Consider the following 13554-nt stretch of genomic DNA (forward strand, 5'->3'; position numbering starts at 1 on the left):
GGTTGCCATAGTAGCGACCAATCCACTAAATAGGGAGTGACATAAAATGACTCAAAGACAAAGATGGATATAGGTCAGATGGATAATACTTCATAAAAGGAGAAACTTCTCTCTGACTTTTTGTTTTGCTTTTCTGAATTACAAGGCATCTTGAGAAAATACCTATTTCCCGCAAGAACTGTGTTAGGACTCAAGAGCCCTTAAATATAGTGAAGAACCAACTTACAACACTCTTGGAAGCTCCAGTGTCAGCTGAAGAAACATATAGATAAAGATGTAGATGTCTTGCTTATTTATGGATTCCTTCCTCTCTAACTGATAAAGAAAAAAAAAAACATACCCAAGATGTTATGTGAGTGCTGCCCTCTGCTAGAAGTTGGATGAGCTCACACTGAAATGTTTGTCTGCCCTGACCTGTGGGAGTTCAGTAAGTTCCAAGCTTGCCTCTTGGAAATGTCAATGGTATTTTTGGTAGGTATCCACCTATATGTGTGTGTGTGTGTGTGTGTGTGTACAAATTTTTAAGGAGCTTCTACAGAAATTAAGTTGAATCGCATTGAAATAAAAATGTCTCCAAATAAATAACCACCCCTACCTCTTTATGTAATTCTAAGGATGTGAGTACTGAGGAGTTGTTGATTATCTTCAATCTCACTGTGGTTTGGATGCTGGGATTCTGGCATTGTGCACTTGTGAATGAGCGGGAGGTTGTCCAGTAAAAAAGGCTTCAGCTCCTCAGCATTTGGCTGTGATGTTACAGCCAGTGCATCATAACATTGAGGTCTGGTGCCCAAAGTTTAAAGCAGATTTGCTTTAAATGAGATTTGCTGAAGCCTCAGCAGTGAGGTATTATTGGTTATAGAATTAGATTTAATGTCCTTTATAGGGAAAAAATATTGTCAATAATTTAGATTATGGAAGGGAAGATAAGTGAATGTTTTAGTCAGTCTTTTAATTTAGTATTTAGATGAGGAATAGAAACTCAGGGCTTCTCACTGTAGTAATCACAACTATAGCAGTAATTGAGGGAAGGTGAAGCCAAATAAACTCTCATTAAAACAGTACACACTATTTGGGCAATTATGAAATCAATCACAGGAATTATTTGTAAATTTCTGCATCAGACGCGCCATCATGCTATGTTTTACATAAAGACTGTAGACTCCTCTAGAAGACATGCTTTAAGTTAAGGCCTTGCTACAGAAATTTAGATGATAGGCTTTAAAATCTCGGTATGCCATCTACAGAGATAAGATTAGACCCTTCTCAGCTGACATCTCCAAGTTGTTCACACTACTCTACAACCAAAAAGCAGCCTGCACTGCACAGATTAACCCTCCCTCATCATTCCTGTTATGTAGAGGTTTCTTGATCTGCTTCAGCTTCCTTGCCAGCTTAACCTCAGCTCAAGGAGAAACACATCCATTGGGGTGATATTTTTCTTTTCATTTAAGCTGAAAACATCTGCCTGCTGTTGATTTGGCACTTACTGACTTGGGTCACAATGACTCAAGATCTGATGACTATCAGCAGTGATTTTTAGGCCTGATTGACCTGGTTTGTTATGAAACCACTGATGTGGTGTGCAGGCTTTGTCTTTTATGCCTTATTAACTGCTCCCACAACCATCAGTGCCACATGCTGCTTGCTGTTAATAATTATCACTCATTTTTGTATGATTACATGACTGTGGTGTATTTTTCCACGTGCACACATAGCAACAATACAGTAAAGTGAAGGCTTATCCCCTAGGTAATATATTTTTACCAGAGGAGTGTTTTTTAGTACTATTCTTTATGGTAGCCTAACCCAAAAATTCAACTTAGGGCAGACCGTGGTGTTTGAGAGCACCTCTATTTCAGTTATACCCCTGTCCCTATAAACTGCCCTCCATAACATTTATTTATGAATGCTCTGGTAATTTTGCATAATTGCTGGGATGAATTTTGTGGTGTGATAAAATTATGAAGGCTTCAAAGTTATTGGTATCAGTCTTCCTGGCCACAGAATGAGTTCTCCCACACAAACTTCCCACAAGTGCAAGGTTTGTGAAAAATGGTGCCCTCTTCCAGCATCTGTGAGGATGGCTGAAATGTGAGATTACCATATGAAACTTCAGCCTGTGCTCTTTACCCAGTGATCATCTCTGGGGCTGAAGTTATTTTTTTTTTTTTTTTTTACTCTCTCATTTATTTTTACCATCTCATGTGTCTATTAATTTTTAATATATCTAACAAAAATAGCCCAGAGAACAGAATCGCTTCCTTGGTCAACCCAGTATTCCTTCCCTATCCCCCTTTAAAAATTGTGGAGGGTTTGCAACAACTTGGATTAGGAAGGTTTGGGATTAATATCCTCTGTCTGTGATGGGAAGATTTGTTTGGCTAGAGCTCTCACTGCTCTCATTGCTGTCTGCCATATCCTGTGCTTCAAACATCTTCCTTGCCCTTGCCAACTCAAGTCACTCTCTCAAAACTGTTCATTAAAGTTATTAATGTAAGAGGTGACATTGAGCTACTGGTTCAGTGAACACTAGAGATATCCTTTTGGGAGATGATTTTACTAGCTTCAGCCTATAGGGATCAAATCTTGTTTGTTCTTGACACTCACAAGCCATCTTCCTGCCATTGCTGTGTCTACTGCATATAAACTATAATTTATCTCCTTGCCTAGGCCTGATCAGTAATTGTCTCCTTATCCTGCTATTTTGCTGATTATACTTTCCATTGTTATGATAGGTGACACAAATAACATTGTAAAAATTTTGTTTCAGCTCTTTCCTGCAAGGCATTAGGTGTTTATCAGTTGACTACAGTTATTGTTCTGGTAATTGAAGAGCCACCCTTAATCCTGACAGTGAATAGTTCTGGTCTTTTTTTTTTTTTTTTTTTTTTTTTTTTTTTTTTTTTTTTTTTTTTTTTTTTAATGAGGAGTAATTTGTTTGCCTCTGTCCCTTCCCTATCGCTTGGAAAGGAAAACAAAATCTTGACTAGCTGCCTGTAGAGGAGGAAGAACACAGAGCTGTTTCCTAAAATTCCTGAAGAACTTGTAAGCAAAACCCCTCTTTACGGAAGTTTTTAATCATGACCCTGGGGGTGAGGGGATGGATTGGAAATCTTCCAGGAAGGTCTTGGAAGGCAAGAGAAACCCTCACTTTTTCTAATATACAGGTAGGTCATGCAAGCATGAGATTTCCTCACTGTGAAGAAAATTACCTGTCCACAAAAGTAGTATCCTGATATTTGAAATTGAAGAATAGTCAGGGATATAAAGTTTTATTATGAAGATCATTTGCTCTGTGTTGACCTCAGGCGGGGAAGGGGTGTCATCCAGAGGGACCTGGGTCAATGCAAACCTCATGAAGTACAACCAAGCGGAAGTGCAGGGTCCTACACCTGAGTCTGGGCAATCCCAAGTACACCTAGAGGTTGTGTAGAGAAATGATTGAAGCAGACCTGTGGAGAAAAAACTTGGGTTATGCTTGATGAAAAACACGAGTTGGTAGTGTGTGTTTACAGCCCAGAAAGCCAATGAAATCCATGCTGCATCCAAAGCAGTGTGGCCAGCAGGGTCAGGAGGGGGATTCTACCCCTGCACTCTGCTTTTTGAGACCCCTCCTGGACAGTTCAGATTTGTGCACAGTTCAGATGCCCCCAGTATAAGAAGGACATGGAACTGTTGGAGCAAGTCCAGAGGAGGCCGTGAAGTTGATAAGATGACTGGAGCATGTTCTTGATCAGGACAGGCTGAGGGAGTTGGGACTGCCTGGAGAAGAGAAGGTTGTGTGGGGACCTCATAGCAGCCTCCAAGTATCTGCAGGGAGCCTGCAAGAAAAGCTGGAGAGGGGCTTTTCATCAGGAATTTTAGTGATAGGACAAGGATTAATGGGTACAAACCAAAAGAGGTGAACCTTAAGTTAGATACTAAGAAGAAATTCTTTACTGTGAGGGTGGTGAAGCACTAGAACAGGTGGCACAGAAGAGTTGTCGGTGCCTCATGCCTGTAAGTCTTCAAGCCAGGTAGGATGGAGTGTTGAGAAACTTGGTTTGCTGAAAGGTGTCCCTACCCACAGCAAAGGGGTCAAAACCAGAGGGTCTTTAAGGTCCCTTGTAACCTAAACTATTCTGTGATTCTATTTTATGATTCTAAGGTGGAGTTTGATACTCTTGACTTTTTAAAGTAGTAATGCTGCAAATTTAAGAGAAATAAAATTTCAAAATTTGTGATTGTTGTTTTTTTTTCTTTCATAGCTAAGAAAAAATATTTTGGTCATAACTTGGTATAGTTCAGGATAAACTGAATTAATAGGAACACTTTCCTACTAACAAACACAGCCAACATTCAAAGTTCGTATTTGTGAAGTTGTTTTGTAGCTGGAAGTACAGTGAGTTTTTCTGGACTGTGTTTTGTGATTTCAGATGCATTTGGGCTGAGTTTAATCATGGTATCTGACCTTGGACAAATCTGAACCCATAATTAAGATGTATGATAGTTTGAGTAATTTTTTTAGTACAATCCAAGATTTCAGTTTTGCATTTCAGATTTTTTTAATCTTGGTTCTCCTGTGATACCCAAGGAAAGTTAAATCTCCCTGGCTTTTGTGGCTCCAGCAGGAAAATGGAGAGAAATATCTATTTTGTTAAGACATCATAACATTTAGGACTGTAGGATCTGAGGACAAGTCAGGCTAATGGGAACTTCGGAAGGTCTTCAATCCAACCCACTGGATTGCATTGCAGCAAAGCCAGAGTTTTGCGGCTGCAAGTTGAACTTTAATCCTTCCTGAGTGTTCCCCTCTGCATGCAGTTGTATGCATACACTGGGATATCCACCTGCAATACCTTTCCTGAGGTCTCTCGTTCCTCTTGGCCTCTACCCTATGTTTTCCAAGCAAATTAGTCTGAGATTTTTCATGTTACATGACCAGAGTTTCACACATACTGGTTATTTCTCTTAGTCCATAACAGCTTTTCAGGGAGGTTCAGTTGCATTGTCTGTATTGTGTGTTGGTAAGAACTTAGGAGAAAATATGCTTTACTACTAGAACTTTTGTCTTCTGTCAGTTACTAGTGCCTCTGCAGCCTCTTCTGCCTAGCCCTGGACAGCTTGCAGTTTCCTAAGCTCAGCAGTGCAGCCCAGCCATTCATGCTTACCCCTATAATATGGCCAACCATGACACAAACTGAGTCAAGATTTGCAACAATTTTCTGCAGTGCACCAAGAAAAACAATGAAATTGATATATTCATATAAGACTTTAGAAGAGAGCAGTTTATCTGCGTCACTGAATCTTGAGAAAAAAAAAACAGGACTGCAGTAGAAGAGGTAGGTAACAGTGAAGTGACAGAATAAATCACAAATACAGCTCTCCGTGTAAGTGCATCTCTTTTAAATTAAAGGGATTGTGCTCCAGGGATTGCTTTGTGCTAGAGGAGCAGCTGATACCAGACACTGCTGCAGCACCAGGCACACCTGGCCCCCAGCTCACAACTGATCTTGGGGCTCCATCACTTGTACCTGGCTATTTCCTGCACCACACAGCTATGTTAAATTGCTGTTCCTTTATGGAAAAACCAGCTGTGTCAATTTCAGCTCTTTTCACAATATAAGCTAAAAATACCCTAGAACCTAGCATTTGAAGGGACAATGTGTTTAGGGGAAAAGAATGTTTTCAGATTTCTGAAAGGAAAATTGAAAGTAGAAAAATGCACATAAAAATAAAAGTGTCTTCAGTAGGTTTGATTTCCTTTTGTGGTTTGCTGAGCTGGTTTCGGTTTGGTGTCTTTTTTCGGAGGATATTAGGTTTTTTAATAAAGCCACTAAAAGTAGAGCAAACTAAGCTGATTTACAATTCTTATTTTTAATCTAAAATATAATCTTCCCACTTCAGGTTTCGTGACTATCACAAAGAACAGAAAGAAACTCTCTATTTGAATGCTTTATCTCAGTATGACTAAGAAAAAATTGGAATAGAAACTAATAAGACTGTGTGGATGTATGCATACCATATTTGTCCAGATGAGGGGCTACCGAGGAGAAAAGCTATTGTGAATTTTATTTTGTTATCAGTTATTTCTCTGTTTCAGGCAGAAAGACAAATCTTTCTAGGGCAATTGTAACAAAATTGTTTTGAAAATTTTTACTACTGATCAATGTTTGCTTTTTTTTTTCATCTTTTTTACTACAAAATATATGTACTTGGCAACATTTGGGATTCTTTCCAAGTGGTGAATTTGAAAACAAAAATTAAAATCCCCTTCATTTTGTTGGCTCATTATTTCATTATTATTTTGATTATGTGTTTGTACACTGACACAATAGTAATGTACACAGAACAGTCTGGAGTCAGAGGCTGAATGTTGTAGAATCAGGACAGAGAGAATTTATGTCCCATAGAGAAAATGAGCATTCTCACTGCTCTCATCCACACAAAAAATGCAGCTCCCCTGAGTAGAATGAAGATGTTTCCTCAGGTTTTTCTCAAGTCTCATAGTGACAGAAGAAACAAAAACAGACAGAAGATGTTATACTATTTCCACTCACTGCTCTGTACTTGTTTTGCTCACCATGGAGATTGCAAATCTCTAATTAATTTGTGTTCCCAGTGACACAACATAAATGGTAAAAATCTGTCCCACTAACCAAAAATACTATTACAACTGCAAAGCCATTATCCTGCAAGAAATTAATACAAAAATATTATTTGGTGAGCTTCTGAATTCCTCACAGTGATAAACTAGTGTATACCTTTCATACCATGACAATAACTATAATTTGCATAAACCTAGTTTCTTTTGATCATGTATTGGAAAAATACTGAATTAAATTAAGATCAGCCACTCTTAGCATTTCAAGAGATTTCTCTTTAATTTGTGACTGAATTAATGTTGTCAGTTGAGGTTTTCCTTCATCTTTCTTTTTTCTTCTTCCACTTTTCTTTTATCACATTGTACCCTATTCAGTAAAAGATCCATGTAATTTACTGAAGAGTGAAATTTTATGTATGTGAATGACCACAGTACACATGGAGCTACTTGCACTGCAGATATTAGTAAAAGTTATGCTCGTAGCCTTTAGTTAATAATGCAGAGACGGCAGCTATGTTAAGAGCTGTACAGTCCTGTTAAAATCCATGCCATCCAAACTACCTGCTCACTATTCTTTTCAAGCAAATAAACATGAACTAGTGCATAGTATTTCAGATGCATTCTCTTTGATGGCAAAGGGCATCCAGTCTTGATTTCAGTGACTTCAAAGAGGCTTGTCACATATTGATAATTCAATCACACTGTGATAATTTATTCCTAGAAAGAAGCTTTGTGGATAGCCACTGGGATAGGAATTTTGCCTTCTTAGAGCATATTTTAGTTTGTCAGGGTAGTGATTTTTCTTCTTGGTTCCTGCTACAAGGTAATAAGATACCTGGTCTGCTATTCAGTCATTTTGCACCTAAGAATACCTGTCAGAGGTCTAGTCAAACACATTTTCTGTTTTTCTGGAAATCATAAATGTGGCCTTTGGTTCTGTCAATAAATGAAAATAAGTGCTTTGAGCTCTATTTTACAGATATTTCTCATACTTTTACTCTACCCCTGTAATTTTAATTTTCTCATAGGGGTATCAAACTTCCACATTTTCAGCCTGTATAATTGAGAAAAGCCACTCTTTCTACATTATGAATAAGATGGTGACTACAAACCTTAGGAAGATCCTACTATCCTTTCATTGCTACATGGGTAATATAAGAAATCAGCAGCTTGATTGTTATGGATCAGAAAAAACATATAGAAGTTTGTACAGTATTTTTAGTAAAATATATGAGGACAAGGTGCAAAATATATGAGGACAAGCTAATATTTAGTTTTTAGAGATGATTTTAGCTTCCTTCTCCATGTATACAATGGGTCATTAAATGTCAAAACTGAGCCTGTGTTTCACAGTAGATTTTTCATGATATTAAATTTGTAGAAGTGTGAAAGTTGGTGATTGCTAAATTATTTTAGCAGGAATTATCACATATAGGGCTAGAAAGGAAGTGGTCTGAAAATCATGAAAAAAAATCATATTTTGATTACTGCCGTGCTATTTCTATTCTCATTCCAGATATGCAACTTCTTCCTTCTTTTCAGCTGATAGGACAGTGCATCACTGCTGATAAGCAAGGCTTCCCTCTACCAGTGTTGTGTCCTTAGAGAGTTTTTTGTGGGTTTTAACTTCAAAAAAAAAGCTTTTTTAGTTTTATCCCCTTCTAGGATATCCATTGTTTCATATCTCTGTTCACAGCATAGCATGCAATCTAATTAACAAACAATCATTAATTATAATTGTTTGATCATCCAAAAAAAAAAAAAAAACCAACCAAAAAACCCAAACAAAAGTGTGTACAAAAAATCTCCAAACCCAAACTACCACCAACAAAGAAAGCAACTAAACAGTCAATGTAAGAATTATCCAAATGTTTTTCTAGGTTTCCCAAAAATTGTATAAGACCCCAGCTAATTGGCATGTCATTGAAACGTCTTAGACATTCTATATCCTTCTTCAATTCTCCTTTGCTCTCCTTTTACTTTTGTAGTTATGTGTTAGAAGGGTGGGAAATACAAGCCAAATGACACCTAGACTAGTTGCTAGACAGAGATGATGGAACATTTTATTTTTGACAAAGCATGAATAATCTATGACTAAGGTGAATATTTTTTATGAATTAATGAAAATGAAATGGTATGAAATAGGAGGGTGGTCAGTTTTAAAAGATGAAGTAATGGACCCAGTATGAAAGGGAAAAACTTTTTTTTTGTCTGTGTCTTATCCACAGCAATTTAATAAGGTAGATAACTGTAAAAGGAAGTGTGAAGTTGAGACCCTCTACTGGTGTTCTCAAATCTATGCAATGATTTGAACATGCAATTCCCATTAGAATTCAATGGGAGTTTTGTTTCAGACACCTTTTTATATTTTTTCCTTCTGATATCAAAAGCAAGACTGTATACAAAATAAAAATCTCTTTGTTATACTAATTTTTCACCCTGCCTCACCTCTTTAATAGAGGTGCATCTGTAGGCTTTCCAAGAAAACCTGCACAGTTTTAAAGATTTATTTAACTCCTGCTAAGCAGATGACCCAAGACCATGCAAAAGATTATGAATGCTGCAAAAAGGCAGACATTCAATTTTACACAGCCCTAGCCTACATGCAGGCATTGGTTCATGAGATGTGTGCTTCAATTCTTTATTGGCCTGAGCTTACTTTCCACATTGGGTTCCTTTTATTTGCAGTATTTGTCTCCAAGATTTTATATGTGAGAAAAGACCTAATCATTTTCATGCAGCCTCTCCAGGCAAATGGATTAGTCAAGGCTTTTCCTGTTGAGCTGTCTTTGGGAGTGCTGGCCAAGGAGCTTTATTGTGATTTTCTTCAACTTCATCTCTGACCATATCTCATTTCTTAATTTTTTAAATTAGGAAATCAGCAAATCAGGCTCCTACTCTATGCTCTCTAGCTCTGCCTTCCTGTGAGATACAGAATTTCTGTGCCACATCAGTTGCACATACAGGTTTGCCAGTGCTGCTGAGGCCCCACTGTGAGGTCCCCTATTCCCTGACAGTTCCTTCCCCTAGCAGAATAACAGCAGTAGTCACTGACTCTGCCTGCTGTCAGAGTTTCAAAGCAAACACCTGAGATGCAGCCAGAAGGGGTGAGTTGTTTCTTGGATGATGCTTTGTTAGAATAACAACCTCCAAAATTCGCTCTCAGTCATCCATCACCCACCTGCCCACTTTTTTTTTTTATCCCTGGCAGAGGTAGCAACTACTGTGTTAGTATAGTAGTATTAGTATACCCCAAGCATTATTTTACCAGTAATATCTCTGCAGATTGGAATGGCTACTACACATAATTCAAATGTATCTGTGGATATTTTACTTGCCTCAATATAGTGCTGTACTGCAAGTTTGAATTCAGGTCATAATTTCTTGAATTTAAGGAGCCTAAAAGCTCATTTCTTCCAAAAGATGTTTCTTATTCTACTTGGAGAAACATGAAAATAGCTTTTAAATATCCAAGTGCATGTGTGGATTGTGTGTGTCCATGATATGGATATTGGTCACAAACACTTAGTGGAGAGGAATTTAATTGCAGAGATAATCCCAGAACTTCTAAAAATGTTGAATCTTGGACCCCATGTAGGCTGAAGTCCAATGAACATAATTGTTCATGGTACTGTGTGAAGTGTAGGTAATGTGCATACAGAGGCTAACTATTCTGCTAATATTCAGTACTCACAATGAATCACAGTGGTGTGGAATACAATTTTCAGATTTTAAGTCTTAAAATGATAATATAAATTTAAAATTAAAAAAATATATTACAATGGCTTATATGGCATAAGCACAATTAATATGTTTATATTTGTATGGCTATAATTAAAAGCCATTTTTCAGTAAGCCTTCTGTAAAGCAGCAGCTTCAACTTTTTAAACATAATTTTCTTTTCAGTAATCTGATTCCATCATACCAGAGTAGTCTATACAGAATGTTAAAATTAGGAATATGCTGCTATCCAACTGAGCATAGTTATCTTGAAATGCTGGAAGCTGTATAATAGGGTATTTTTGTCTCAAATGGAGTCCTTTTCTATTCTCTCATGCTTCACCTCAGCATATTCCTACTCAACAGGATATATAAACTTATCAGGAAAAGAAGACAAGTTAATGGCACTTATAATCTCTTTTCCTGAAAAGCAAATAACCCCCTGCTTTCTCAAAAGGTGATTAAAGGAAGCTATTCCTGTAGAAATACTCATCAGCCAGTTCTTTCTCTTTCTTGTGCCTTCTCTGGCAGGATTTAGCATTGTAATTTTTCTGCTGAGAACCCTAAAGAGCTATATGCTGTTCATCTTGCTGCCAAACCTCTTTTGCCAAAAATTTGCGAAAGTTCATGCTATCTGAAGTGCACTAAAAACATTGGAACTACCTTTTGTAGGACTCCTACTCTATCCCAGAGAAGTCTGTAGCATGTCAGTTCTGATATGCTTGATCCAATATAATTAACAGCCCTTCAATGGAATAATACTTCTTATAGAAATTGGGAATTATTAGAGCAGAGTGGTAGTTGAAAATAGCTTTTTGTTAGACCTGCATATACATATCTTCTTTAAGTACAGTTTATGTACATTTATTAAAATGAGACAGATCTTGAAGTGAAATTTGAATGAACCCTATTTATGTCCAGAGGATGTTTAGCATCACCTGTACAATATGCATGAAATATGCTTGATAAGGCTGGTCACTTTGACAGGAAATTAATATTATTAAATAAAGCATTGATATGGTTATACCTAGAAGACTTGAAAAATTGAAAAGTTAGACTATTGACAGCCTATGCTCTAGTAATGAGTATCTGCTGTGTCTTTTTTTTTCCTATTTAATCTAATTAATAATATATCAGAACTCTAATGGCATTCTAAAAATGTGACATTAACTATGTACTTTAAGAGCCATTTCCTGCTAGACTTGAATCAAATCATGTTGATTCCAGGAAGACTTGAGTGCTCTTGGTCTCTCACCATTTCTGCAATGGCTACCTTGCCATTTCCTTTATGATATAGGCATGCAGCCCAACAGAGGCACTCTTTATATTCTTTGTCCTGTTTAGTCCTGTGTTACCCTGGACAAAGGCAAAACTTACCAGCAGTTGCTCACATCACACAGAAATGAAGATGCAAAGTTAAATATTTCCACTCTGCTCTCTTCCAAGGAAAGTAAGGCATGGGAAAAGTAATGTGTCCTGTGATAACAGACGCAGAGGATAACCTGAGCACTAGTGCACCCTGAGCAACTGGAGGCAGGAGCTAAAATAATTGCCAATATAGTGAGTAGCTGAGCAGATCTCTTATTACACATAAAATATGCAAAGACTTCTAGAAACAAGACTTCATTTATAGTGCAGCTTCTGGGGAGATTTGTCAAATGATCCATTGTCGTGGGGACAGGACATTTTCATGCTCATTATCCCAATCGTGGTTTCTGTTCCCTGTTCTCAGTTTGTTTTGTCTTCCTTCCCCCCCCACCCCCGGCTCGCTGCTGGCTTGCTGCTTGGCTTGCTTGCTGCTTTTGCTTGCTGCTGGCTGCCTGCTTTGCTGGCTCTGTTTTCCTCTCTTTTTTTCTTTGCTTTTCGCTTGCTTGCTTTTTTGCCATTTTTTTCCTTTTTCCCGGTTTCCGTTGTTCCCTTTCCACCCCCCCCCCCCCCGAAGATATCGGACCTACTCCGGGCAGGAGCTCCCCCGGGGTCTGCGAAAGAAGCTTCGTACCCTCTGCGGCGAAGAGAGATACAGCTCAACCCCCCTTGGACTGGTGAAAACATCTGTGGTCATCTTGGGCTATTTCTCTTGTGCTGGGGAGTGTTTTTTGCTGTTCCTTAATAAACAAGTTTTTTCCACTTCCCCTCTGAAGAAATTCTTCCCGAACCCGGTGGTGGGGGGAAGTTGCGGAGGGTTTGGTTTCCTATAAGGGGCTCCTTTGGAGATGTTTTCCCCTAATTTGTCCTAAACCAGGACATCCATTCAAGACATCACTTTGTTTTCTTTGGTATTGGTGACTTCCTCTCCCTGCCTCACCAGGCTGAGGTGAGGGAGTTGAGTCACTCCCTCTCTGACACCTGTGTAAAGCTCAAGTACCTTGAAGGTAACAGCCCCACCCTAAGAACAGAGTGTGTTACTATCCTTTTTCTGCTCTCAGTACTTTAAGTACAGTTGCAAGACAGCAGGTAGGATTTTCAAAGGCAAGTCTGCAGTAAAAAATAAACATACAATTGACTTGGTTGGTCTGTGTGGCACTGGGCTCAGTAAACACTCACTTCACCTGCAGCAAGAAGAAATCCTGTGTTGGTGATGGAATTCTCTCCCTCCAGTTCTGAATAAAATTATTAAGAAGCAAACTTAATTTCTTCTTAATTTTTCTCCTTTCAGATTCAGGCTGCCATTAAGGGACCCAAATTGAGTGATAGAGAGCTAAAAACCACTGAAGATGGCTGACACATCCTCATTTATCTGCCTAAACAACAAAGTGAATTCAGAGTGGCCTGGGATCTCAGGGGAAAAATATGTTTTTCTGATGTATTTCTGTTAAAACTAGGCATTCCAGTCTTCAGAGTTACCTGTTTTCATTGGAAGTAGGCATATCTAGATGGTTTAAATTCTTGGATTTTTTCATAGCATTAAATGAAGCAATACAGAAATCCCAGTATTTCAGCAGCTGCAGACCAAAGACAAATCATTAACCTCTACAACATCTAATGATTTTTGGTCTTTTTCAGCTGATGACTTCTACAAAAAAATAGCTAGTCTCTGTAGGTTTGTTTTTTTTTTTTTTTCCCTCTGCAACCTGCTCAAAGGCTTGAAGGATCACCTAGTAGTTCCAGTAAAAGGATAATTTTTTTATCTCTACATTTGCATTTATAGTGCTGCAAGTTGTTTTTTTGCAGTGCTGCAAGACTCTTGCTTCATATTTTAAATCATGAAGCATGTAAACACCAAAAATATTGCTATTTGCACTGGAAGA

Source organism: Vidua chalybeata, chromosome Z (assembly GCF_026979565.1).
Source record: "Vidua chalybeata isolate OUT-0048 chromosome Z, bVidCha1 merged haplotype, whole genome shotgun sequence".
Lineage (NCBI taxonomy): Eukaryota > Metazoa > Chordata > Aves > Passeriformes > Viduidae > Vidua > Vidua chalybeata.